At 34.8% G+C, this 25476-nt stretch overlaps 1 long non-coding RNA gene and 1 pseudogene across 1 annotated transcript; both read left to right on the forward strand.

Moving 5' to 3' along the window:
• The first annotated feature begins 15224 nt into the window (after positions 1-15224).
• On the forward strand, positions 15225-15752 carry LOC145802231 (disease resistance protein RPP13 pseudogene; annotated as a pseudogene).
• A 2031-nt stretch (positions 15753-17783) lies between these two features.
• Positions 17784-20153, forward strand: LOC114290044 (uncharacterized). The gene is made up of 3 exons (XR_014345195.1): positions 17784-17902; positions 19153-19221; positions 19884-20153. It is a non-coding gene; the product is annotated as an uncharacterized LOC114290044 (long non-coding RNA).
• The last annotated feature ends 5323 nt before the right edge of the window (positions 20154-25476 follow it).

Here is a 25476-nt window from a genome sequence, read left to right on the forward strand (position 1 = left end):
CAAATTCTAATTCTAATTTTGTTTTATAATTTAAAATTCATGGCTACTGAAACTAATGCTCAAACAAGTATTGGTATGGTGGCTGCAATTGCGCTAACCCCTTCTCTTATTGTGACTGTGCCAGTCAATCACAGTGAAAAGTCAGAGAAGTTCTTAGGAACTGATTTTAAAAGATGGCAGCATAAAATGCTGTTTTATCTTACTACTCTCAACCTGGCTTGTTTTCTCCGTGAGAATGCTCATACTTTGAAAGAGGTTGAAATCGATCAGCAAGTGGTTGCTACGGTCGATGCTTGGAAACATGCTGATTTCCTTTGTCGGAATTACATCTTGAACGGACTTGAAAACACATTGTACAACATCTATAGTCCTATCAAGACGGCAAAGGAACCTTGGGAGTCTTTGGAGAAAAAATACAAAATAGAAGATGCTGGCTCGAAGAAATTCATAGTAGGCGAATTTTCGGACTTTGTGATGGTTGATTCTAAAACTGTGATTAGCCAAGTTCAAAATCTCTAACTTATACTGCATGACATTCATGCAGAAGGCATGTCTCTTAGTGAATCCTTCCAAATTGCTGCCTTAATTGAAAAATTACCATAAGGTTGGAAGGAATTCAAGAACTACCTCAAACATAAGTGCAAAGAAATGACTTTAGAGGAATTGATTGTGCATTTGAGGATTGATGAGCGCAACTGCAATTCTAAAAAGTGGGCTGGTAAACATCCAATAGCATCTAAAGCAAATGTGGTGGAACATGCTCCAAAAACAAAAAAACTGAAGTATTCTAGAGAAAGTTCCTCACAAGGCTCTAAAGGAGGGGAAACTAAGAAGTACGAGTTTAATGGAAAATGTCACATCTATGACAAAGAAGGACATCGGGCCAAAGATTGCCGTAGTAAGCGCAAAGGCAAAGGAAGATCAAGCAAGAAGTCTGCTCAAGCCAATATGACTGAAGTGGACAAAATTTCTAATGGTGTAGATAACATAAATCTTTTTGCAGTTGTTTCCGAGGCAAACCTTGTCGGAAATCCTAAAGAATAGTGGGTGGACACTGGTGCTACTTGCCACATCTGTGCCGACAAAAAGATGTTCACATCTTACTCTGTAGCGGACAATGGTGAACAACTTTTCATGGGCAACTCCTCAACTTCTAAAGTTGAAGTACAAGGAAAGATTATTCTAAAGATGACATCTGGAAATGAACTCACTCACAACAATGTACTGCATGTACTGGACATTTGCAAGAATCTAGTCTTTGGATCTTTGTTGAGTAAAAATGGGTTTAGACTAGTTTTTGAAAGTGACAAATTTGTACTTACCAAAAACAGGATGTATGTAGGAATGGTTACATGTCTGATGGCTTTTTCAAAATAAATGTAATTACTGCTATACCCTCTGTTATTAATAAAAATACATCTTCTTACTTGCTTGGGACTTCAAATTTGTGGCATGGTAGACTAGAACATTTTAATTATGGATCTTTGGGTAGATTAATTAATATGGAATGTTTACCTAAATTTGAAATTGATTTAAATCATAAATGTGAAATTTGTAATGAGGCAAAATTAATGAAAACTCCTTTTCATTCAATTGAACGAAGTACAGAGCCACTTGAATTAATTCATAGTGACATTTGTGATTTTAAATCAATTCAAACTAGAGGTGGGAAAAACTATTTTATCACTTTCATAGATGACTATACTAGTTATAGTTATGTTTATTTAATTCGAATCAAGGATGAACCTTTGGAAACTTTCATTCAATATAAGAATGAATTTGAAAATCAACTTGGTAAAAAATTTAAAAAAAAAACTAAGAAGTGATAGAGGTGGTGAATATGAATCACCTTTTGGTGAATTTTGTAAAGAACATGGAATAATTCATCAAACCACCGCTTCTTACTCACCTCAGCAAAATGGAATTGCTGAAAGGAAAAATAGGACTTTAAAAGAAATGATGAATGGCATGTTAATAAGTTCTGGATTACCTCAAAACTTGTGGAGGGAAGCAATACTTTCTGCTAATTATATACTCAATAAAGTACCCTGAAAGAAAGTGAATCAAACACCTTATGAAATGTGACATGGGAGAGTACCATCCTACAAATACTTAAAAGTGTGGGGGTATTTAGCTAAAGTGGCTATTCCTAGTCCTAAAAAGACTAAGATAGGTTCTAAAACTGTTGATTGCATATTCATTGGTTTTGCCATGAATAGTAGTGCATATTGGTTTTTGATTCATAAGTTGTGTAACGCCCTCAAAATAATAACATTAAACCCAACCAATAAGACAAGCGTTGATAGATAAACTAACCACCTTCTATCATTCATTAGAATTCCATTACATAAGTATTACATGTTAATCTCATAACAAAATGCCCTACGGGCTTACAGCCTTCCAAGTTAACACTTGGTTACAACAAAGAGTTCTAACTCGTTTACACATTAAGCCCTTGGCTTGAAATTACATGTAATACATCAAAAGTAAAACGACAAAACTATGCCCGCCACTAGCCTCCCAGCTATGTCCTTGGAGGTGGCATGCTTCCTGCACCTGAAAATGATGTTCCCATATAGGGTGAGCCACAGCCCAGTAGAAATACACTAAACCAACCATGGACAATGACTAAAACATTAGCAATTGATAGTTGGTCAACACTGATACAATCACATAAATTACATATTTATGTCAACGACTTACAAGTCCCATTTACTTTTCATTTTCCCTTTTTCAACAGATAAGCATGCTAGCTCTATCATCATTTCCACAGATATGTATAAAAACTATATCTCATATTCAGATAAGCATGAAAGCTATATCCACAATCTCAGCAGATATGTATATCAACAATATCCACAGATAAGCATACAAGCTGTATCCACACTCTACAACAGATATGTATATCAACAATATCCACAGATAAGCATACAAGCTGTATCCACACTCTACAACAGATATGTATATCAACAATATCCACAGATAAGCATACAAGCTGTATCCACACTTCACAAAGATAAGCATATGAGCTCTATCTTCACTTCTCTAGACAAGCATATGAGCTCTGTCTACGGAGTACATCCCCTATCTCCTCCAAATACCTATCCGGTTTAGAGGTCCATCCCCTATCTTCCCCTAAACCGCGGAGTACATCCCCTATCTCCTCCTCTACACATAACGTATATAAACACATTGGTTCTATATACAATCACACAATACAAACAATTAATGTATTCCAGCAACTGTCAAGTTCCATAACACATTCCATTGATTAGTTTCAGTTTGCCTAATCAACATACATTGTCTACAACAATCGCGACTATCCTCCACCGATAGCCCAAAGCAGTTATTTCTATACAGAAAATAAATGCACAAATGGATATTCAATCAACATTTCATTCCTCATTCTTCTCAATTAATTATCCCAATTAATTAAACAATGTAATTAGGTCAATTCCCATAATTAACATTTCAACCCTTAGGTTCCATTTTCATCAATGATTCAACAATCATTCCATTTTTCTATGCCAAACATGCATCTAGGTTTATTATGAATAAAACCCCAACTTTTGTATAATTGCACAAAAGCCCCAAACTCTCACAAAACTACCAAACCAAGCCCAACATCTCATAATACCAAAATTTAAAGACAAAACCCATAGAGAGGAGTAGGTTATCCCTACCTCAAATTCGGAGTCCCAAAGGAGAAGACGACAAAACCCAACGTGCTCCAAAACCCGAAATTTTCAGATTAAAATGAAGCCCTCGACGATCAACAACTTTTTTGTAAAGGCCAAAGGTGAGTAAATCACTCCTACTAGATCAAAACCTAGAGAGAAGGTAGAGTCTAGAGTGAAAGGCTCAACAATGGTGATTTTGGAAAAGTAAGAGAGAGAAGAGAAAGTGAAAAAGTGATTTGAAAAGTCACAATTTCGGGACTTTAACCCAGGTCTCCGCTCGAGCGTAAAACACCCCGCTCGAGCGGCCACTCACAGACTTCCGCTCGAGCGGCCAACCTCCCGCTCGAGCGCAAAATGCACTCGCCCAGCACTTTTGCAGAACCAGGCCTCCGCTCGAGCTCCCAACCCTACGCTCGAGCTCACAACACTGCACAGGAAAATACTGAAAGGGTGTAATCTACGCTCGAGCGCCAACACCTCCGCTCGAGCGTACAGGCCAAAAATCTGGGCAACTAGTTTTGGTTTCTAAACTCAACCAACCTGTAACAAATCCGCCCAACACATCCTATAACTCCAATACAAAGTAAGAAAGGATGTAACAAGATAATAAACAACTACCAGCATCCACGGACACATGTCCGGATCACGGTATAACAAGGGTAAACCCGGGATCGCTATAAGTTGGAACATTCCGAAATGAATGTGATAAATGTATTTATAATAAAAACACAGACAAAGGTTATGTAATAACATATTTTTATGTGGATGATATGCTCATCATAGGTAGCAATAATGACATAATTAAAACTATCAAGAAAATGTTGAATAAACATTTTGACATGAAAGACATGGGGATTGCTGATGTAATACTTGATATGAAAATTACCAAAACATCAGAAGGATATGCTTTGTCACAATCACATTACATTGAGAAAATGCTTGACAAATTCAGCAAAGCTGATGATCATCTTGCTAGAACACATGTGGATGTTACTTTGTTTCTTTCTAAGAATGTACAATAAAGTATTTCTCAATTAGAGTACGCCAAAATATTGGAAACTTAATGTACCTGATGAACTGCACTCGCTCGGATATAGCTTATGTAGTAAGTAAATTAAGTAGATACATACAAGTAATCTAGGAGTAGAACACTGGAAAACAATTATAAGGCTTCTATGATATCTCTGATTTACTCGTAACATTGGGCTAAATTATACTAGATATTCAGCAGTACTTGAAGGATACTGTGATGCAAATTGGATATCGGGTACTAGAGACTCAAAATCCAGCAGTGGGTATGTCTTTACTCTTGGTGGGGTGGCTGTATCTTGGAAATCTTCCAAATAGACTTGCATTGCTAGGTCTACTATGGAATCAAAATTTGAAGCTTTAGATAAAGCTGGGGAAGAAGTAGAATGGCTTCGCCACTTCCTTGAAGATATTCTAATGTGGCCAAAATCGGTGCCTGCTATATGCATACATTGTGATAGTTAATCAACAATTAGTAGAGCACAGAGTCATAGTATAACGGTAAGTTACGACACATTCGTCATTGACATAACACTGTGAAACAACTACTCTAATGGAATTATTTCCATTGAATATGTGAAGTCTAATGACAACATAGCGGATCCACTAACCAAAGGGTTAGTAAGAGAGTTAGTTGAGAATTCATCGAGGGGAATGGGACTTAAGCTTATTAAATAAGAGTTACCACAACAGCAACCCAACCTAACTGACTAGAGATCCCAAGATCTAGGTTCAAAGGGACAACCGAGTTGTGTATGACTCATAAGGATCACTGGGGAGTCAAACTCCTATCCAGTTCTATGATGAAATAGTGATGTCAACAGCATTTTAGATTAAGTAATACTTTTCATGAATCTTATATCTAGGAATACCTAGTGGAGTATGGTAGGATACTCTTTATAAGAATCACTTATATGAGTGTGAACTGGGCCAGTTCTATGAAATTTGTGAAGGACAGCAATTCTCTAGAGCACTCATGAAAGACCAAGTTGTTCAGGGCTAAAATGAACACAATAGTGAGAATTAAACTGTGTCTGGTAATATACTATGTGAATTCTATTGTCTTGTTTTACACAAATGACTGAACAGTTCAAGACATCATGGTCACTGGTTAGCTAGTAAATCCGATAGTGTCTCACAAGGGAAGGTTCAAAGCCAAAAGCTACATATCCTTTGCAGAATATTTTCAATTTCTGTACTCTCTGTAATTAGATTATGTTGTTGCATTTTCTCTCCGTCAAATTTCATTCATGTGAGGAATTGTTGGAATTATGGTTTTTTATAGGCTTATTTTGGGCAAACTTTGAGCCCAAATTTGAGTGGGTCTTACACGTCTTTTGGGGTGAGTCCAAAGAAGTGATGTGTTCCTTGCCGTATGGCAAGTCACATGGTAAAGATGGTTCGTCAAAACCATTTATGAGTGAATGAGAAGTTGATGTCATTTTCGGGTTTGTGGAATGGACTATTAAAGAATAAAATGTGGGTTTCTTTGTAAATGTAGTCTCACATTGAAAACTTTAAAGAACTTATGTATGTATATAAGTTCTAGGTGGCAACATTTGGTTTGGGCGCCAAGGGCACCTCAAGTTTGCAGAAGGGAAGAGTTATGGGCAAAGTGGGCCTTAGCCTAAACCACCACACACGTGCGCATGCGCCGCCACCGCTATCCAACCAGCCTGCTGGGCCGACTCGTGTAGGGCACATGTGTGGGTTGGGTTGGTCTTAATATTAATTTTTGAACAAAATTTATTTGAATTTTTTCAAATTCTTGCGGGAAAATTATTTGAAATTTGCACCAAATTTTTTCTGTCTAAACAGTCCAAACAGTGCCCTTGTTTAATCCAAGTCCAGTAGGGTCAAATTATTTTTAACAGTTATAAAACTGCCCAGCAGTTATGAACAGATATGAAACTACCAGCAGTTATCTGTTCAATTTTGAAACTGTACCTATTCATTTCAAAAACCAGATCTATTCATTTCAATTTTCATACCTGTTCGGATAGATCTGAATGGTCACCAATCTGCCTATAAAAGCAGACCTTTTTAGCATTTCTAGTATGCAGAGAAATTCTTGTGATATCCCTGTTCCGTAATATGTTAATTGATCCTTAATATGAGTATGATTATGTGTTTAATATGATTTTGTGTGCCATTATGTGAAAATATGTAGTTTTGAATTTCTATCTGTTCACCGTAGGAATATCTGTTTGATTGTCTGCTTTGGGAATTAAATTGAAGGCCCTATCGGCCACCGAAACCAAAATCGGTTGCGCCATTGTGATTGGCATAATTTTTAGAGCCTACGGTGAAATTTAATTGAAAATTGATTCGGATCAAATTAACTAGATTAAATTAGTGCTAAGTACTCAAATATGTAATATTAAATTAATGAGGCTTATTGGGCTTATTGGGCTTATATGGGACCATTATATGTGCAATTCCCTCTTTTATTTCACTCTTGGCTGATTTAACTCTCTAGAGGAGGAGAGACCCGAAATTAGAGAGAGAGAGAGGGGAGAGAATCAAAGTTTTGGTCTTGAAGCGCGATACTTTGAAGCCATACTCAAGAAATTGCTATTGATTGGAGAAATTGAGCCTCTAGGTAGGTAATTGATCTTGAATTCATAAGTTGAATTTGTAATTTTGTAGGTTCAAGGTTCATTTGTGATCAAGAGCTTAATTTGAGTCGAATTTGTTGAAGTGGAAGCTTATATGACCATGCATGTGCATGATTGCTATAATTTTGCATATTCATGCATGAGCCATGTTGAACAGGAGGAATTGGGCACCAAATCTCACATGCATGCATGGTTTTCATAAGTTCCATGATCATGAAACTTATTTGTACCATTTGAACTCAAATTGGAAGCCAACCTACATGCATGCTTGATTTTTGAAGAAATTGAGCCTATGTGAAGTTGGAAATATATGGGTTTTGTTCATGCTAAGGAAATGAGAGTTGTTTGAGAATTAGATGATGGCTTCGAACAATTTGATGTAATATCCTCACACTCTTGTGTAATATAATGTGTTTTTATGTTTTTGGAACTGAAATCATGAATTGAAACCCTTGAACATCGAAACTGAAGCCCAAGAACAATTATGGGTTTTCCAGAATTTTGATATCCGCTCGAGTGGGGAAACTGCCACTCGAGCGTGAAATTCGTGTTTTCAGTACTTTTTGCAGACGTCCACTTGAGCGGGGAAGTTCACGCTTGAGCGGGGAGCCATGTAGAGAGGCCTTCCGCTCGAGCACCAGAGTGCACGATTGAGCGTAAATTCGACATAACCAGTACTTTTGCAAGCCATATGGGTCTGCTCGAGCGGGGAAGTCCACGCTCGAGCGGGGACCCTGTTTTCTGAAATTTTGTTTATGCATTCTGTGTTTCATTTTCTGTTCCCTTTCACTTCTAAGTATTCTTAGGTATACATTGAGCATTGTAATTGAGTTAAAGAGATAAGAATGAAGCCTAAAGAGGAAAATGTGAATTCAGAACGGATTGAATTGTTTGTGACCCTTTTGTGTTCATGGAATGTGTAGGGTCGAGCTCCAGGGCAAACCAACCAACCGATCACTGTGAGTAATATCTTAACAAAGATATCTGAAATATGTTGTTGTCCAATTGCTTACTTCTATGTAAGTTTTATAAGTTCATTGATTCGATTGGTGGACAATGTTTGCTATACCAAATGAGTGGGCCAGAGGCCGTTTTGACATGAATGAATGGGCCAGAGGCCGTTTTGATATGAATGAATGGGCCGAAGGCCGTTTTGACACGAATGAGTGGGTCGGAGGCCGTTTCGACACGAATGAGTGGGCCGGAGGCCATTTTGACATGAATGAATGGGCCAGAGGCCGTTTTGACATGAAAGAATGGGCCAGAGGCCGTTTTGACATGAATGAATGGATAGAGGCCGTTTTGACATGAACGAATGAATGGGCCAAAGGCCAGTTTGTTATCTGAATGGGCCAAAGGCCGTTTTGACACAAATGAAAGTTTAAATGGGTCAAAGGCCAGTTTGTTCAGAACCGCAGTCACTTGACCTAAATTGTGTATACTTGTTAAATAGAAATATGAATTAGGCCCAAGGCCGTTTGAAGCATGTTGTTCTACATATCGTTTGTATAACTTTTGTATTTGATATTATTCACTGGGCTTTCGCTCACGCTCATTCATGTGGTTGTAGGTGAACCAAGAGAAGTCCAAACCCAGCCCCAGTGAAGTCTGAGTGGAACAACAAAGGTTTTTGGAGAGTCAGCCCTTGTGTCTCACGCACGAGACTCGTCTTCGCTCTTTCGTTATGTATTTACATTATGTCATGTTGGCGAAGACTTTGCATCCGTTGTTTATAGTTTTGATGGGTTGACTTAGACTCATATGATCTTGTATGTACAGAACTTTATGTAGTACATATTTTGTTGTGAGTTATTAACATGCATATGTATGGTTTGTTATGATGTGCCATGTAAGCACAGCTCTATGGACAAAATTTTGAATTGCTTCCGTTTGGCCTCCATTAACTCTGTAAAAATACGTTTGGTTTGATCTGAGGCCGTAGGTAATCTCATGATTATTGGCCGGTTATGTCCTTAACCCAAGAGGGCGGGTTCGGGTCATGACAATTCTTCTCTTCCCGATTTTGTTCTTTGTGTGCATTGTTCTTCATTTTAGTTCTTAGGAAAAAAATTTGGAGAGTATAGATCATAGGTTTTGTTCGCCGTGCAGATTGTTTGGAGTGCTACTACAATTTGTAAAGATCATTGTATCTTGGGAGATAGACGCCTTTTATCCGTAAGCACCGAAGCGGGGCGAATATGTCTTAAGGACAGAGTGTCACACACTCGACTTGATCTATTTTTGTACTTATTCATTTCGGTAAAATAAATTCTATAAGTAATTTAGTTTTATTTGTTTGATTTGTTTCAAGTTATTTATTTTACACAGAAGATTGTTACAGCATATATATATATATATATATTAATGTCTATGACACCGTCAACACCAAAATGAGCTTAGTAAGATCATTCTCTTTTGCCTCAAAATAAAAGATGATTGTCTTGATTTTGATCCCATGACTAAAGTGCTTATTAATTGTTCATTTGTTTGACTTTATTTATTTTTTAAATGTATTAAAAAAATAAGGATAAATTACACTTATCAGTGAGTCTTTTTGTACTTTTGACGTAATTATACAACTTCTCTTGAAATTTTAATTCACATAACAATTAGATAACTTTTCATTAGTCATATAAATATATATATATATATATATCTTTATTTATTTGAGTGTCTATCTGTCATGTGCTTTAGTTTTAGTAGCTTTAGCCATACTAAAAATAAAAACTGTAATTATATAAAAAAATATAGAGACTAATTGTATTTTTTAAAATTTCAAGGGAGATGAGTGTAATTTATCCAAAATATAAAAATAAAAGAGTATTCAACTGGTAATACTGTTGCAGCTAGTGCCACCAGTGCTGAGAGGAAATTGAAAAAAGAGAGTTATAATAAACATGTGACACACTAAATTACAACTGAATCATTGCTCCAAAACACAAAATCTAATTTAGAGAAATTTGCAAATCATAAATATACTGCACACTAAATTTTTATCTCTGTCAAATTCAATCACTAATTTTTTTTTTTTTCATCAATACAAATAAAAAAACCTTCAATCACAGAGAATTAATTACAAAAAACATACCTTCCAAACAAAAATCTCTAACAATGAAATCGAAAACAACGAACACCTCCACCGGAAACGAGCGATCAAAATCGCGAATAATGTTATCCTTCAAATTAGAATCATGATCTCAAAATGAAAATGAAATCGGAATCGGAGAGAATTCTACAAAATCAACTCGAATAAAGCTTCCAAAACAAAAAGCTCAACAAAATCATAATCGAAATTGAAATTGGAATCGGAAGCGAAAATGAGATCGGAATCTCAAATCAAAATCCTAACATAATCTTCGTCAAAACAGGATACAAAATTTTCACGCCAATTTCAAACTATCGAGGGTAAATTAGGGATTTTACACTTATAAAGGACCTAAACTACTAAAATAATAACACTAAAGTATCTTAACTAGGAAGGGTTGAACCTCTCCTACTATCAAAACTATATGGAGGATGTTTTACCAATCTTCCTCTTCATTACCAATATTGTTATTACTTAAAAACATCACATACATACTAAATTGATAATTCAAAAATATGAAATCATTACTCGTGAATTTCTGCATAATAAATTTGGGAGTTTTGTGAAACTTTGTCTTCTATTCATCCTATTCATCCTAGCTCAACTGAGTAATTATCCTGTCTTCTGAAAATTTTATGTTAGCAGTGTGCCCAACCAATAGCAGGGGTTAAAAATTACATAGTGCTAAAAACAAGAAAAATATTAGAGAAATGACATGATCTCATTAGATGGGCACGTAGCCACGTAGTTTTCCTGACTCGTAGAATAATTTCTACAACTGTAGGCCTTCATTATGTCGAAAATATATGTTGTGAATTATTGCCTCCAGCATGAAAAATGAAAATTTAAAAATAATACATTTTTGTGTTAAAATTTTATTTTATTTTTTATCATAAATTTAAAATAATTAAAGAGTTTTTTTAAGGAAAAATCGGTCTAAGGTCCCTATCAAACTTTTAGTAATGGATTAAGTCCACAATCTGTTCTTTTGTAGTCTAAGGTCCCTCACCCCATCCCCTCTCCATCCACGTTGTCCTGAGTCCGAGCAACAAGCTGGTCTGCCGTATGCATGTCTCCATTATAGAGAGAGAAGCTGGTCGTTCTTTGTGTTGCCCTCTCCATCCCGTCCCTCATGCATGGTCTAGGTGTGTGGGTCTCTCCTTGCTGTGTACTCTCTCCTTTCTCTCTCTAAGCCGAGAGAGAGAGCCCGTGTACAGCTCTCTGTAATCATGTTCGTGTATCCTCCTCTCTTGATGCCATGGAGCTGATTTGCAGAGAAACAAGCTATGGACTCTTTCGATTGAGATTTGGTTTGACAAAACTCTTTTTAGAACTGTAAAACATATAGCTATGAGCTTTGAAGCTAACTTGTTTGATAAAATGTTTCTTAGAAAAATAATCATAGAGAAAAGCAATTACAATTTTCTCTAATTTGTTCAAAACACAGAGAAAATTATGATTTTTTTTTTTGTTTCTAGGTAGCCCAAATTTCTCTGGTTTGGTTTGATTTTGAATGACCAATAATAAAGAAGTTTAGATAACCAAGAAATATTTCCTGGTAGGTAACTAGAGAAATTCTTTGATTTTGAATGACCAATAATGGCTATGAGAAATTTGGAGAATCAGAAGCTTCTTCTACAACCATATATCCAAAGAAAAAATATTAGAGAGTGAGAGAGAGTTTAGGGTAAGATGAGACTTGAACTTACTTTGTCCAAAGAAATTACAGTGGGAAATCCAGAGAAATTTGGCGAGAATTTCTCTGGACAGTGGGAAGTCCAGATAAATTTGAAAAGAAGTCCAGAGAAATTTGGAATTAGGTAAGGATAGATATACCCTGGAAAATTTGTAGATAAGTATAACAAAAATTTATTGAATTCATTCAAAGAAAATGATAGGAATTTCCCAAACAATTGTAGAATTTCTGAATCAATATCAACAATATAGCATATTCAAACAAGATGAAGCACATTACAATTTCTCTGGAGAGAATGGAAGGCCAGAGAAATTTACAGTGGGAATCTAGGGAATGTTAGAGAAATTGGAAAGTCCAGAGAAATTCTTCCCAGAATTTCTCTGGACTAATTTTCTCTTTGAAGTTGAATTTTCTCTGGAAGTCTAGGGAATGACTTCTTTTCTTTCTTGTCTATGCTAGGGTATTGCAAGATCTTACTGTCAACCACCTCATCTTGTTGGACTTGATCTACAAAGAGCACTAGGATTAGCAAACAGAATTTTGATAGCAACTCTTCATGAAAAGATATTTGTAAGAGAACATATAAAATGCATGATGATGCAGAGTTTCTTGGATTTTGTGAATTTTCTCTGAACTATCTGAATTTTCTCTGAATGTCTAAATTTTTTGTGGACTATCTGAATTTTCTCTGGATAAAGAGAATTTCTCTGGATGTCTGGAGAGAATTTCTCTGGATTTTCCAGAGAAATTCTCTGGACCGAATTTTCTCTGGTTCGAATTTTCTCTGGATTGATGTTGAAGGACCTTAGACATTATGAAAATATTGAGTGTCCTTTATGCTATAAATTCTTAATATCAGGGACCTTAAAAAAAATCCCCCTTTTTTTAATTTTGAAAAAAAATAAAAAAAAAATCAGTACGGGATTATATTATTTTTAAATTGGACAAATAATTTGAAACGTAATGAATATTATACAAATTGCATAAAAAATTATAAGATACCAAATAAAAAAATTGCACAAATAGTGCGGTAGAGGTTGTTTTGAACTGGGGCATATGGTAGAGGTTGGTGCCATAAACAAATTTATAGGAATAGTTTCTCTTTTGGAAAAATTAAAAAAATAAATAAATTAAGATTTGAACTTTTTAACAAATTTTTTTTGTTGTTGAGTTTTTCTTAATTTTATTTATTTATGTTTAATTTAAACCATCTATCTATTTTTATTGAGTAAAATTATTAGAAAAATATATTTTATTCATTAAACTTAATAAAAACAAGTATTTTAGATATTTTTCATATATCTACTGTGAATTTAAATAAGCAAAATATATATTTTTTCGACAATTTTACTTAATAAAAATGGGTAGATATTTTATTTTATTTTTATTTTTTTGTAATTTCTTGGTTCTCTTTCTATATATGATGGGAAACACTGTGTACCATATGCACCTTATAACCAAAAAAAAAAAAAAAAAAAACATAATTTAAATTTTCTGAGTCATAACTAAAAAAAGAAAAAAAAAAATCATAACTAAACGCAACATGAGGCATAAATAAAGAACTCATAAGTTACAATTAAAATATGGAGAATTTTTTTTAAGATCCTTGATATTAAAATTTTATAAGATAAATGATATGCAGTATTTTCATAATAGTTAAGGTTCCTCAACATTTTCACAGAGAAAATTTGATTTAGAGAAATTTCGCTTGAGTTAGAGAAATTCCGATCCCGACATAGAGAAATTTCTCTGATTTCACAGAAAAACTTAAAAATTTCTCTAGTATGATCACAAAGAAATTTCATCGAGAGACTTTAATTAATATAAAACATATTTTGGACATTTTCTACTGCGCAAAGTTGGATAGGATGTTTTACTAGTTTTCCCCTAAAATAATGTCATAATTAAAAAAAAAAAATTGATCATAATAAAAAAAATATAACATAACAAAAAATACATTTAATATACTCTTTTTTAAAAAATGTATATTAAAATTTTCCACACATGACACAGTTTAAAAATTTACGAAAATAATAAAAATGGATACCCACACCAAATAGTCGGTAAATTTAGGGGTGAGCATGGTTCGGATTGGACCGGATTGGGGTAAAATCAGGACCAATCCGTTATCTACGGTTCCTGAAAAATTGGAACCAATCCAATCCGTTTAAATCATGGAACCAATCCGAACCAATCCATTTAAATACGGATTGGATCGGTTTAAGACCACGGATTCACATAATTAAATAACAAAAAAATATATATAACACTTTAATTTCATAAAAATATAAATATAGCGCTATATTAGTTCCACAATAGCAACATCTATTTCTATAATAGCGACATACTGTGCTAGAATTTAAAAAATCATAAGAAAACTGGTTTCACCATAAATATTTAGACCATTATAAATTAAAACTAAAAACTAACAAACAAAAGTAATAAAAGAAGATATTATGCAGTTTTAGGTTTGAGTTTAGATTTTATATAGAATAAGAGAAGATACAATGAGGCATGATGTACAATAAAAATATATACTATTTGTATACGGTCCGGATCGGTTCCAATCCGGAACCGTGAGGTTCAATCCAGAACCAATCCGTGTACTACGGATTTTTAATTTTTCAATCCGGAACCGAACCACGGATTCAAAAAACTAATCCAAACCTATCGGATTAGACTGGACTGGATCGGATTACGGATTTCACGGATTCCTTGCTCAGCCCTAGGTAAATTGGAGAACTTAAATTAGATTAAATTATTGATCTTTATAATTACATTGATACCAATTGCTGTACTGATTACGCCAATGCCGGTCAACGGAGAAATTAAATTACATTGATGAGAAGGTTTGGTGATCGTACAGCTCTTCGCTTTTGTTTCCTCTTTAGTTTTGGCTTTGCAATTGTGCTTTCAATTTTTCCTTTTGGATCCAAAATCATGAACCCAGTTGTCCCTTCTGCTTCTTCATCCTGAAAGATCTTTCTTTTCTGTTTTTGGGGATCAATACCCATTTCAAGATTCTCTGTTCAATCACCAGTTTTCCGGCAAATCTCCCAGTCTCTTAGCATTCATCATCATCCGATTGAGGCCGCCCTTCTATGGGGAGCAGAACCATGGTCGAGGCAGAAATTACAGTGGACTTTGACAACGAGGTATTGGCCATAAAAGAGCAACTTACTGGAGGGAAGGAGCAGCTAGAATTCGTGTCAATTGTTGGGATGCCTGTCCTCGGAAAGACAACTTTAGCCAAAAAACTGTATAATGATCCTTATATCATGTACCACTTTCATGTTCGTGCATGGACCTATGTTTCTCAAGTACCAAGAAAAACAGAAATGTTGTTAAACATTTTACATTCTCTTAATGTCCTTTCTGGTGAAGATAATGACGTGTGTAATCAAATGTTTGGCGAAATGTTGGACAAGAATTTGAAGGGCAAGAGATATCTCATCGTCATTGATGATATATGGGATATTGGTGCCTGGGTTGATCTTAAAATGTATTTACCAAATGACAAAAATGGAAGTAGGGTCTTGTTTACTAGTCGGATCAAAGTGGTGGTTATGCATGCCTCGCCTGATAGCCATATTCATAGTTTGCGTTTTCTAACTGAAGAAGAAAGTTGGGAATTATTTCAATAGAAGGTGTTTCAGAATGAAAGTTGCCCTGTACAACTGGTTGAAATTGGGAAGCAAATAATGAAAAAATGTGAAGGGCTTCCACTTGCAATTGTTGTAATAGCAGGACTTCTTGCAAAGAACAAGAAAACAGAAGAGTGGTGGAAACAAGTTGCCCAAAGAGTAAGCTCCTTCATTGTTAGTGATCCAAATACTTGGACACAATAGCATTGACTTACAATCACTTGCCTTGTCACTTGAAACCATGCTTTCTCTATTTAGGAGCATTTCCAGAAGACCAAGAGATTTCGGTGCAGAAGTTAATTTGGTTATGGGTAGCAGAGGGATTTATACAGAACATTGGGGAGAGAAGCTTGTAATAAGTAGCAGAGGATTACTTGATGGATATAATTCAAAGAAGGCTGGTAATCGTTGCTCAAAAAAGATTTCATGGTTGAATTAAAGCATGTCGTATGCAAATCTTTTGCGTGATTTATGTTTGAAGAAAGCTAGGGAAATTAATTTCCTACACGAGATTCACAATTACGAAGACGCTTATCTTTCTTCTTCAAGTAATTACAGAGCAAATAAGCAATGTTGCCTGTGCTTCGATTCTAACTTGTTAGAAAAATTTGATCAAGTTCCTTCTGAGTCTTATTCTCCAGCAGTTGTTCAGTCATTCTTGTGGTTTGGAAATAAGTGGCATAAACAAATTGGTTATTTCTACAATTCTTTTGATAATATGATCTTGTTTATTTGTCGGGCCTTTAAACTTCTTAGAGTGTTGGACCTAGGGTACATGATTTCCATCCTTTCAAGTAACATACCACGGCTTGTTAATTTGAGGTATTTGGCAATTAATTTGAGAGGTCACTATGAATTACCACCATCAACATCCAATCTCTCAAACCTAGAAACACTTATTATTTTTTCACATTGGCCTAATGTTATTCTGCCACATGACGTTTGGAAGATTCCGATGTTGATGCATCTTTATGCTAAAGGAGGAGCGGAATTTTCTGTGCTGTTAAGTTCTAAAGATGCAGTAATGAATCACAACCATGCCTCTGTATTAGAAAACCTACGAACCATCGCAAACTTAAACAATTATGGATCTGTTTCGGATTTATAAGCAAGGACTCCTTATCTTACAAAGCTGGGAATTTGTGGACGTCTGATGTCAGATTCGGAGAATTCAATGTTTCCTAATCTAGAATTTTTAAGACACCTTGAGACTTTGATGCTACACAATAAGTACGTCTATTTCTCAATCAATCTCATAGTGTTCAAGTTTCCTCCAAATATTAAGAGGCTAACCTTGAAATCTACAAGGATAGAGTGGGAGGAGATATCAATCCCACTACTAGAAATATGACTTTTTATTTTTTTGCGACGGATGGTTTAGTGGTCGCAAAAAATCACTTTTTACATTAAAAAAAGAAGACCCACGTTGTTAAAAAACTATCTCCCCTTTTTCACTTATTTCCCAAATCTCTCTGTATGAACTCTCTCTCTCTCAAAATCTCTCTCGCTCGACTCTCTTTTGACTCTCCACCCTCTCTCGCTCGAATCTGACTGGCCACAGTCGAAGCTCTTCATATGCATCGCCATTCTCACACTCTTCGGAGCTTCCAAAGCAAATTAATCAACCACAACACATTGTAGCGATCTTCTTCTTCTTCATCTCTCTCTCTTTCTTCAATCACCGGAGCTTCCACGGCTGCTTATTCCGCTGTCGGATCAGTCTTCGTCGCCTTCAAATCCGTCGAAATTTCTGCTCATTCTAGCAATTTGAAACTCTCTAATTTCCGACATTGCTCTCCGATTTCAAGCCGAGTCGGATCTATTTAGCTCTGACATAGTCTTAACTCGCATTTCGGATCCCGAAGCTCCTTTGCTTCGTCTGGTAATCATCACTCTATGTTCTGTTCAATGATATCACTAAATGAAGTGAATCGAATCAGTTAATTTAATCTATCACCCCTGTTTCTCTCTCTATCTGACTTAGGAAATCTAGGTTTTCAATTTACTCTCTCTCTCTCTCTCTCTCTCTCTCTCTCTGTGTAGGTATTCGTTCTCTTTGTTTTGGCAAATCCTCTGATCACTGGTCGAAACTCTCCTTTGGATCACAAGCTTCGAAGTTTGCAAAAAATGTGAGGGATTCACAGCTTCAGGTGCGTCTCTTTCGTTCTTTTTCTTTACATTATTTAGCTTTCTTGTGATATTATTGTGTTTGGTTGCTGAGAAAATGTTGGAAAACGATCTCTTCTTCACATCCACTGAAGCCAAGTATTTTTCGTGAGGTTCAAATTTTAATTTTCTCGCATTTTATAAAACACAGGACAGCCAGTATGTGATAATAATATGAGAAGGTTTAGAATATATTGGCTTTCTAAGTCTACTTGTTAAAGTCGATGTTTTGGAAGAGTTTTAGATGATGTGGTTTGCTGCACTGAGGTTTGCAAATGTGAATCTGACCAAGTTTGTTAATAGATTTTGACAAATGGCTGCTAATAAATAAAGTAGTGCATAGTGTAGGTGAAATTTCATGGTTATTTTCGCTTTCCATGATTCACTAGTTTGATAGAGCTCATATCAATGAGATGTTTGCTTAATTAAATTCAACTTAGCGAACAAAAAGGAGCAAAATCATATCCTTAAAATCATATCCAAAAAGGAGCAAACTTAAAATACGTTCTTCACCTACTACCGAATCTTTCACAGACCCTGCATGTTATTTAGATAATAATTATTATCAGTTGCATAAAGAAGCAATAGATCATATAGACAAATATAACTAAAGTTCCAGATGCTAAAATTGATCACAAGACATCTTGATGTTGCATCACCTTCACGAGGATTTATTCAAACATGTGCTAGGCAAATACATTGAATTCGATAGTGGATTTTGAATTTTTAATTTGGATATCAAAATTGTTTTGAGGATTTGAAATTCAAGAGTAGTGAACAAATTGTTATAACTGATAGGTTGATGGATGGATTTGGAAAATAACATCTAATAGTGTAATTGAAATTCATAGATTTTGGTCATTAGATCCATATCATATCAGATACTTTGTAATTTTATTTTTGTTACCAAAAATAGTAAAGAATTGTATATCATATCAGATACTTTGTAAAGAATTGTTACCAAAAATAGTAAAGAATTGTATATCGTAGAAAATGTAAAATTAATTTTTCTTGTGGCAAAATTAGGAGCCACTTGATTTTTTATTTTTGTTCTAGTATTATATCCCTATATTGCTTGCGTTGCCTCTTCTCTTATGTGTCCCAGTGTCCTTTGAAGTTATTTTTGACAAAATACTTGATTCCCATATTTTGTAGTCTTGATATTGAATATTTTTTACTTTTAAGTGCTTGTTCTATATAGGTACATGATTTCGGTTTCTGTTTGATTTTGTAGAGTGAGAGGTCAAATGATATGTTTTGTGATGACATTTTTGGAGAGTCACCTGCTGGAGTTCGTAAAACAGTAAGTCTTGTGCTTAATTTTTTTTTTTAATCCATTATATGCTGGTATATTCTTTTACCTTGGTTGCAGTATCCTATTGTCAGCTGGCCTTTAATAAGAAATCATAAATGAGACATGTTGTCACTAGTCCAGAAAATGTACAAGTCTTTCTTTTCAATGTATCATATAACTCTGTATTAATTTATACCTTTACGTTTAACATGTACTGGCTTGTCTTTAGGTTTTCTTTCTTGGTTCATTATGACTGGTATGATGAGATTAGGATGTTATGTTACGTTTAACATGTACTGGCTTGTCTTTAGTCTTTCTTTTCATGTACTGGCTGGTATGATGAGATTAGGATGTTATTGTAATCACTAGGCATCTTCCAATAGCTACCTTTTGTAGACCCTAGTGCTTCCCAGCTGCTTTCTCTAGACCTTGATAACTGGAGTTTTGGGCTCCTTTTTGATGTCTTGCCTAGAAAAATTACTAAGATTCTTCCCCTATAAAAACCATGTACTTTACCCCTAAGGTTTTTTTTATGCATTTCAACATTTCGAAAGTGATTTTTTACGTTGCGGGCATTTTATGTACTACTTCAAATATATATGTACCTGATGGAAGAATTTTGTGCACGGGTAATTTTAACTAATTTGATTATTCGGATTGCATCTTTGCAGGTGGTTGCAGGTATGATCGGTAAAAAACAAGGGTAGTATGGATATTAGAAGTAAGCAATGATTTGTCTTATCCTGCCTCCATTCCCCTTCCCCTCTTACTCTGATTAGAGATTGGAATAAGATTTTTTTATCATGTGAGAACAAAGAATTATTGTTGCTACTGGTTATTCACCTTTATTTTTGCTTGTGGATTTTAATGCTGTTAAAACATGTGGTTTCTCATGCTATCAATCGGAATTGGATGAGCTCCATAAGAAGCTTAGTTCTGCATGTTTGGTTGTCTTTACTTGATTGCATTTTTATGCCTTCTCACAATGATGTTCCCAGTCCTTTAAAGGCCTCGTGTTAGATCTTAAACCTTTAGTTCATCATTTGGGCTTTGAAATGCTTGTGCTTCATTGACACACCTTTTATAAGTTCTATTAGTAGTATTGTATACTAGAAGTGTTTTGACAGATATTACCCCACTTGGAATATGATAAAAAAAAGTTTCACATATTAAAAGTAATTGTTTAATTGTGACAATTTTTTTTTTTATTTTGTTCAAGCTTTAATATTTGAAGAAAATAGGAAGGATATCTAGAGGTTAGTTGTGGGTTTGATTTGTCTAATTTGTTTGATAAACAGCTGGATAGGTAAAAGGGCTTTAATGTTTCACAATTTGTTTATTTATTTATTTATTTTTATTTTTAATTTTAATTTTTTGCGACGGTAACAAGATGGTCGCCAAAGATCATGTTAGTATTTTTCTTTGTTTTTTGCGACGGCAAAATAGGGGTCGCCATAAGTAGTTTAGGTGGTCGCAAATAATTTGCGACCATTGCTTTGCCGTCGCAAAAAGTATTTGCCACCCCCATATTCGTGACCCCCATTTGCCGTCGCATGGGCCGTCGCAAAAAGTCTTTTGCGACTGTTTTTTATTATTTGCGACGGTTTATGGCGGTCGCAAAAAGTATTTTTTTTAGTAGTGTCCTTGGGATGTTGTTACCCAACCTTGAGCTTGTCAAATTAGAAAATCATGCTGCTTGCGGAGAGCAATGGAAACAACTGATGGTGGGTTTCCTCAGCTCAAATGCTTGAAACTAATGGAACTCGATGTTGAGCAAAGGATCACTTGCTCTCGTCACTTTCCAAGGCTTCAACACTTCTGTTGGGATGGTGTAAAAATCTCGAAGAAAAACCATCTGGTTTGGGGGATATGCTCACTTTACAAATGATTGAGGTAGCCTTTTGTCCTTCCTCTCTTGAGGAATCAGCCAGAAAAATTAAGGAAGAGCAAGAGAGCATTGGAAACAATTGGCTGAAAGTGCTGACTAGGAATACTTTGTAGAGCGTGAGTGGAGGTATATTAATTACTGCCAGCACTAATGATGTGGCAGTGGGTCCTATTCACTGCCACAATGTTGTTGTGTCTGTTCTTTTTTCTTTTTTCTTTTTTGAAAAAGTGGGTGCCACATCATTAGTGGTTGCTTTAGAGCACCACTTTTAGTGGTATCTAGCATTGCGCTATTCTTTTTCATTTTATGTTTAATCTTTTCTTTTCTCTATCATATTCTTTTCTCATTTTGGATTCAACCCAACATAAAATAAATGAGATCTATCTTATATATACTTGTTTTCTAGTGTTGTAAGCATCTTACAATTCACAATATATATTTTACAATTTGATATTTTTAGAGATATGTATCTTAAGTCAAATGCATTTTATGATACACAATATGATATAATATGATATGGCATACATATTATACATCAATACTTAATTATCTTTAGCAATTTAGAAAAAATTAATTAAATTTATTTTATACAATTGAATGCTTTGTTTGTTTCGGTGAAAAACATTTTCCAATGAAAAATATTTTCTACAAATCAAAAAAATTCTAAAAAATGTTTTCCATAACAAACTTTTTCTTATATTTGGTTGCATTCTTGAAACTTCGATTTGTTTTGATTTTCTTTATGGTATATGGCTGAAATTTCTTCTTTAATATTGTCATGATGTTCTTGTACAACTTCTTCTCATGTGTTTAAATTTTCTTGCAACTACAATTTCATTATCATGAACCTTTGAAGATTTACACGTGTTACCAAACCATTAAATTGAATGTGCAATTTGAATAGAAGGGCCAAATTCAAACTGAATTTAAAATATAGGGACTAAATTGTTTAAATTGAGTCAATAAGAGTTCAAGTAAAATTTAAATAAAATAACAAGGGTTAAAAATGTAATTTACCCTTGTTTTTATTTATATTTTCTTTTTCTTTCCAATTTATGACTTGGCAATAAAAACAAAGCGATTCACTTAGCTTGGCTTCATCCAATGTCAATTGTTAAACAATGCCTTCTTCAATTTATAGTTAAATTTGTATTTTACCTTTTGTTGAAGTTTTTGCTCCAACTTTATGGTGAAATAGTTTAAATAGAAATCACAAAATGTGAACCCAAGAAAAGAAAAGGGGGCAAGAATACAAATCAGGATGGAATTGCAATTTAAATTTCAATATTTTGGTTCTACCTGTTGTATTAATTTTAATCATATTGAGTATGTTCGATAGAAGTTGAAAAACATATAAAAAGAAAATGTAAGAAGTCTGTATTTAAAATACAATAGGGTCATCATTTAACTAGAAACCCAGCCCAGGCACATACCCTGGGTAGGTTAGGTAAACACGAACAAGGCTTTGTTTGCGACTGTTAGTATAATACCCTACTACCTGCTAGCCAAGAGCTTAAGCCCAAGTTAGTTATTAGCAAGCTAATGGTGCTTTAATATGCTGAAGATTATCCATGCAGATGTGGGACATGTCATTGCAAATTGTCATACTTATGGATTCTCATGTCCTCACGAGGATCCGTAATCAATCAAAAAATACCATGACAAGCTTGTGGCCAACCCATAATAGTGATCCATATGGTTGCGAAGTAACATTTGCTTAAGCTCAACTTACTTTGTAGCAAGCTTATGTTGCTTTCGTATGCTAAAGATCACTCATGCAAACTTCTAGTGTAGCATGGGATCATTACACTTAGCATACAGACCACCCCACTAGCCCGTCAGGGCTTCAGCCTAAGATTTTTGGCAGCGTGCTAGCTTTGGCTAACTAAAAAGAAAACTACCAAACTTAGCCAACATATGGGATTGGGTACCAATTTGACAAGTTGAGCCGGCCTAACCCAGGTGTATACACACAATGTGCACTAGGTTTCCTATTATGATGGAAATATTGTTTAAGTATATCAAGTGAGCACACGGTTGGGAAAATGTGATCAAACAAATTTGATATTTAAAGAACTTGTTGAATCTTAAACAAGTAGTACCCTTTTCAATTTTGTGTTGGCTATTTGTATTAAACACAATTGCTTTTTCTTTTTCTTTTTTTTTTGTTTTTTTTTTGTTTTTGTTTTTGGGTTTCATATAATTAGTAACTTTTGAAAATTGTCTCCATTTTCTTTTAAACAAAACTTAGACACTGAACAAATTTGTGTTTCTCGTTTTCAAAATTTTTGTAAGCATAAACAAAAGAATTATAAACATAAACACTACCAAATGGGCACTTGAAAGCCTAACCTTGAGAAAAATCAGGAAAGAGTGGGAGGGAATGTTGATCCTTGGCTTGTTACCCAATCTTTGTTGAGTAGTGTTGTGAAGTCTAGAGTCTCGGACCCGATTTGATGGATGATTTTCGAACTTGTCATTTTAGGAGTCTCGAGTAGTGTGTTGCATTGTTAATGTTTCTCTTCCACCTTGTCTAACTATTCTTAAACTTTCATGTGTTTTAATTTTTTGAATTTCGGTCGTAAGGACGACACAAGATGGTGCAAGAGTGTCTCGGGTAAATTTTTGGCCAAATAGGTGGTCTCGTATGTACGGCTTGAAGGGCCCGCACGTGTGGTTTAGTGTTGAGGAATTTGAGATTTCTGGGAGGGGGTCCCGTACGTGTGGCCAATGGGCCCGCATGTGTGGCAGATGAGTAGGCCAAGATTTTTTCACTGAGTGTAACCGCACGTGCGGTGCCCCATGTGCGGCCTGGGGCACCGCATGTGTGGAAGAGCGCCATCGCTCGTGTGGCTAGGATCTGTACCAACTTCGAATTTTCAACTTTTTGAGTAGAAGACTGATCTCTCTCTCTCTCTCACTTTTCTCTTACTTTATTTTCTCTCTCTTACTCTCTTTTCTCTCATCTATCTCTACCCAAATCCACAAACCTTCACATTTTCTTTGATCCAACAAAATCTATCAACATTTTGATACAAGTTCGTAAGGCCAAAACGATGAGCGTGTCAATGGCTACAGTTTGACCGGTGGAGATCGAATTCTAGTGAAGTCAATTTTGGGGCTTTTCTTCTCTTGAATTTTCTTCAAGAGGTAGGGATGTCTTTACTTCTTTTCAATACTTTGCTTTAGATATATATGTGGTACCTTCTGTTGCATGAAAAACTGGATTTTTTTGTAGAGATTTCTAAAATGCATGTAGATTTGAGTTAGGGTTTTGCATTTTGGGGATTAACCTAATGTTTTATTGTTGATTATGAAATTTGGAGATAATAAAACATATTTACGATGCTTGAGTATAAAAACCCTAATTTTTAATGGAATATTCATGAAGCTAGAAAAGAGTTGATGATTACATAATTATTGAGACTACTATGAAATTAGAACATGACTGTGGTGATTTAAGTAAAAAGGCCTAATTTTATTTATTTGTTTAATAATTTTGAGAATGAGACAAACGATGAATTTAATACTTGTTGAGCCATTTTAATCATTGTAAACCAAATTATGAAGATGGAAAGAGGAGAAGGGTTGGATGTGAATTTTGAACAGTCATGAACTGGAAATTTTATCGAAATTATCAAAAGTTTGAATTAATGGAATTTAATTATAGAAGCTATGTTTTGTATGATTGTTGATGGAATCTAAGCTAAACTAATGGAAATTGAAGTTGTGAAATGTAAAAAGAAGTAATTGATGATTGAAATTGTGGAATTGGTGATCATGACAGTTGTGTAATTATGGTTTAGAGTTTTGTTCTTAGCCATCGGTGGAAGATGTTATTGCTTGTTGTTGAATAGAGTACACATGTTTTGTGTAATGTTTGAAAATGTGTAATCTAGTATGATGTGTCATGAGATGAGATGATGATGTGCTATATTGAGGTAATGCATTCCTTCCGTTTAGCACACAGTATAGGATACAGAAATGTTATATAGAGGTAATGCATTCCTTCTAGTTAGCATCCAGTAAAGTGGGTTGACACTATATAGAGATAATGCGTAATTTCATGTTAGCACCCGATAAAATTGGCTAATAGTTGTTATGTGGGGTTTGGCTAGACCATGAGAATGTTTATGAAATTGAGATTTTATCATTTGTGTGTATATATTCGTAGAGATATTTGTTTATGAATATATGTATTGAGAATATAGTTGAGGTTATGTTATGAGATGGATATCGATCTTGATAATAATGTGATTATTATTTGTGGTAAATGAGTAAAACGAGGGTATAAAGGATTAATTCTGAATTGACTTTGGAAATAAACGAAGTGATGAAAATTGTTTGAATTATAAACAATGAGTTGCAAAGAGGTC

Source organism: Camellia sinensis, chromosome 11 (assembly GCF_055761805.1).
Source record: "Camellia sinensis isolate YWXY chromosome 11, ASM5576180v1, whole genome shotgun sequence".
Lineage (NCBI taxonomy): Eukaryota > Viridiplantae > Streptophyta > Magnoliopsida > Ericales > Theaceae > Camellia > Camellia sinensis.